Consider the following 4,218-nt stretch of genomic DNA (forward strand, 5'->3'; position numbering starts at 1 on the left):
AAATAATTGTTGATAGATATGTAGTTATTGCCATTTTATTACTCATATTTCTCTTTCTTCTTCTTAAAGAGGTCCCTTTAACATTTCTTGTAATACTTGTTTGGTGTTGATGAACTCCTTTAGCTTTTTCTTGTCTGAGAGGATGTGCACTTTTTTTTCTTTCAGATTTTAATTTGATAAGTCAATTCCTCTGAGGCAAAAAAAAAAAAAAACTTGAGAATTTATGCAAGCACTTTGTTGTTTATCTAGAATATTAATTATATACTGCAAGATATATGCAACATACTATGGCAATGATGCACATGCATGTATCTGTATGTGTATATATGTGTATGTATATATATGTATATATATAATGAACAGATATATATGTGTATATATATAACGAAACATATATCTATGTGTGTATGTGTATATATGTATCTATATATACAGATATTTAGAGAGACTCTTTAAAACCCTGCCTCAGTTCACATAATGTTCCCATAATCACCCAAAAGTAGTTCAGGTTTAGGCAGACTAAGATTACTAATAGTTTACCTGTCAGAGAAACTTACACATTTTTGCTCCACCTTGGCATTTGCCCAGAGGATTTTAATGCATGTAACACTGAGTTTGCTGATTATTCTATTGGCATTTCTACTCCCCATTCATTATTCATCCTATTCTTTCCTGCTCTAAGCCCTGAAAAGTTGAGCCCTGAAGACTATATCTCCTCTGCCCTCATGGGGGCTAGTTTCTCTTTAAGTTTGGCCAGGCCACTAAGAAAAGAGCACAGACTAGGAGAGAGATGTGAGATATTTCTTCCCTGCTCTCTCCCTCTTTCAGCTCTAGCTCTCTGGCAGTAGCTGCTTCCCTCCATGACCATCCAGGAGCAGCGAGGTGGCCAGATCTTACATTTCTAGCTCTCTTTGAGCTCCAGAAACTCTGTTTTCTCTCCTTGTCCCTTCCTACTGTTGTTGGTCCAGGTGCCTCACCTCGCTTGCTTGCTCGCACATCCCTCCCTGCCCACACAGCTGTAAGTAGTCCTGTCATGAAGGTAGGTTCTGACAAATTGTCTGGGGTGACTTCTCTCTGCCTGCCAAGAACCCTGACTGACACAGGAGCCATCTAAGATCTGCTTTTTGGTTGACTGATCCTTAATTCATATAGGAAAAAGGAAAGAGAAATACTTAGAGAGAGAATAGTTTCTCTACCGTAGACTGATATGACTGGTTCTCAGTTTGATCTACTTCGTTTCATACTATTGAAAAACACTGCTGTTGCTGATACTGCTTCTAAATTTTGGATCCTTACCCAATACACCTGAATGTGTGTATTTATTTATTTGGCGGGGGATGGCGGGGGGAGGGAGGGGAGACCTTATTTAGTGAATACAGCAGATTCATGCTCTCAGGCTGGGAACAGGAGCAAAGACAGGCAACTTCCACAGAAAACCTAAAGGAAGGTTAAGCAATTTATTCCACCACTCTCTGTTCAGACTTGTCTCCAGGGCCATGATATCAATTTGTTTGAAAACACAAGTTTTTCTATTGTGTTCTTGATAATGAGTCTGCTATAAGCACTCTTTTGTTTCTTTACACAACTGAGGAAGAAAGTCTAGACTTAGAATCTGCTACATTTTTAAATTAACAAGGAAGCTTATCCTATTTATAAAATGGAGAGGGTAATTATAAGACCTGTAAGATCCTAGTCAATGTGTTAATTATCACAAATATGTAAATAACTTCAAATTCCTAAGACAAATATATTTATTACTTTAAGTGAGAAAAATGTAATTTCATATAACAAATTTTCTAATTCATAGTTTCTTATAGTAAGCATACCTAAACAGGCTTTAAGATTAACACAACTTTAAGTTTACAGGTTACAATTGTTAACCAAAAACCTTTATATTTAGAAGCTGCATATCATAGAAGACTTCCTTATAAATGTTACTAGGCTTTTATAAGAAATAGTAAATGTATATAAAAGAGACAAAATTTGTACAAATTTAAAGCGTAAGAGCTTTGCTTCTCCTCCGACCCTAGGCTAAGAGTTATTTCTATGTCCTGTTCTTAAAACGTCTTAAGCATTTAAAAAAAAAAAAAGACATGTTGTTTGATTTGAATAGGAAATGCATACACATGCTATGAAATTCAAAGAGAACAAAAGGATATCTAAGGCAAAATATGTTTCTCACCTCTATGCATCAGTCACCAAGTTCTCCTTTCCTGAAGTAACTAATGTTACTAGTTTTCTATATATTTTTCAGAAATATTCAGTGGATAAGCAAGCATATATCTGTATTTTTGTTTTGATTTGTTTTGCATAAATGATACCATACTAGAAATTCTATTGTGCGGTTTGCTTTGTTCATTTCTTATATCTTATAGATTTTTCAACATTAGTATAGAGCTGGCTCATTTTTTAAAAAGCGTTGAATTGCATAGATGTAACACAACTTAGTCTATTTTATAAGACCTTTCTCATTTTGAGTGCACTGTGTCAGCTACTCATCAATGCTTTATTTCTCTCTTACATTTTACTTTCTGTGTATCTCTTGGTTTGGTTTGTTTATTTTAAATTATGTAGGAGGGAAGATAAAAACAATTGTGATGATGATGATGATGGTATGAGAATATAGGAGAGTGAAGAGACAATTTGCTTCCACAGAGGATTCTTCAGTGGTGAGCTGGTAAGAGTGATTAGTAGTCAGATCTCCAACATGGAGGAAAAGCCCTGGTTTGTGGCATTTGCTATCACTGTCAATTTCAAGCTACCAATGCAATGTTACTGAATCTAGAGCAGGGAAGAGCTATGGACCATTCTATTGCATTTGCACTGAACAGATACAGACTTAATATCATCAATGAAAATAGTAAAATAATTAGGAAGTAATTAGTTTTAAAATGTGTATTACTTTTGTTTGAATATAATTTATTTAATATGCTTTGCACATTTTTGTTTATTTTTATTTAAAAAAATCTTCAATTACAGTTAACATATAATATTATATTAGTTTCAGATATATAACATAATGATTAGACTTTATACATTTTATAGCTTATTTTTTAATAACATTTATTAATTTTTAACAACTGGCTCACAAAATTCCTGAAAATGTACAAATCAGCTCTCATCAGCTGGTGTGAGCCAGCTCTAGCATATTTCTAATTGTGTTTATCCTCACTGAAGAAGAGAATACCCACATTAGCACATATCTACAAACATCTTCTATTGACTAATAATCTTCTCAGATTTACTATATCCAAAGCCACATTCCTGAGGACCCCAATCTTAAAACCTCTCCTCCAACAGCCTTCTGTATTCTAGCAAACAGCAACACTGTTCTTCCAGTTGCTTCAGTCAGAAGCCTTGGAGTCATCCTTGATTCTTTTCTTGCATACACTACTTTTAATCTGTTCATAAATCCTATTGACCCTGCTTTCAAAACACATCCAGAATCCACACTCTTCTCACCACCTCCGCTAATACCAACCTGATCCCTCATGTATGCCCAGCACCTACGATGTTGCCTAGCATACACTAGATACTGAACAAATGCACGGAATGAATAAAGGTACAAATGCAAAGCAAAGTATTTTGAAAAAAAAAGTATCTATTTTTTTATATGGTTTAACTTCCTTTGTCATTACACAATGAGAAACCTTCAATAGGTCCTTATTTCCTAGAAAACTGTTTGCAATCTGTAAACTACTCACTCTACAAAGGGTCCACAAATCTTTGTACATGCCAAACATTGTAATATGTCTGGTAACATTAATATCCACTTCTTCCTATGTCTATAGATGCTGTAGTGATAAATAGAACACAAATTTATTTTAAAATATCATTGAGTTTATGGCCATGCCACCCTGAACAAGCCTGATCCCGTCTGATCTCGGAAGCTAAGCAGGGTCGGGCCTGGTTAGTACTTGGATGGGAGACCACCTAGGAATACCAGGTGCTGTAGGCGTAAAAAATTTTTAAAAAGAAAGAGAGAGAGAGATTGTAAGCTGAAAAGATCTTTGCAGTCTGTAAGGGCAATCAAGGGTTGCCTTGCCTTAAAAAAATAAATAAATAAAAATATCATTGAATTTATAGTAGCTTTTTGTCATCACATGGTTTTTCAGGAAAATCAAAAACATGATTACAAAGAAGTACTTGTTCTGAAAAAAAAAATTAAAAATCTTACCTAAGAAAATAGGTCAAAAATCAATTGCATTTCATTTTAAA

At 34.5% G+C, this 4,218-nt stretch overlaps 1 non-coding gene across 1 annotated transcript; it reads left to right on the forward strand.

Annotated features, from left to right (window-relative positions):
* Positions 1 to 3,839: 3,839 nt before the first annotated feature.
* Positions 3,840 to 3,958, forward strand: LOC120608451 (5S ribosomal RNA). Its single transcript, XR_005654396.1, has one exon. It is a non-coding gene; the product is annotated as a 5S ribosomal RNA (ribosomal RNA).
* Positions 3,959 to 4,218: the final 260 nt, after the last annotated feature.

This window comes from Pteropus medius, unplaced genomic scaffold, assembly GCF_902729225.1.
Source record: "Pteropus medius unplaced genomic scaffold, Ma_sr-lr_union100, whole genome shotgun sequence".
Taxonomy (NCBI): Eukaryota; Metazoa; Chordata; class Mammalia; order Chiroptera; family Pteropodidae; genus Pteropus; species Pteropus medius.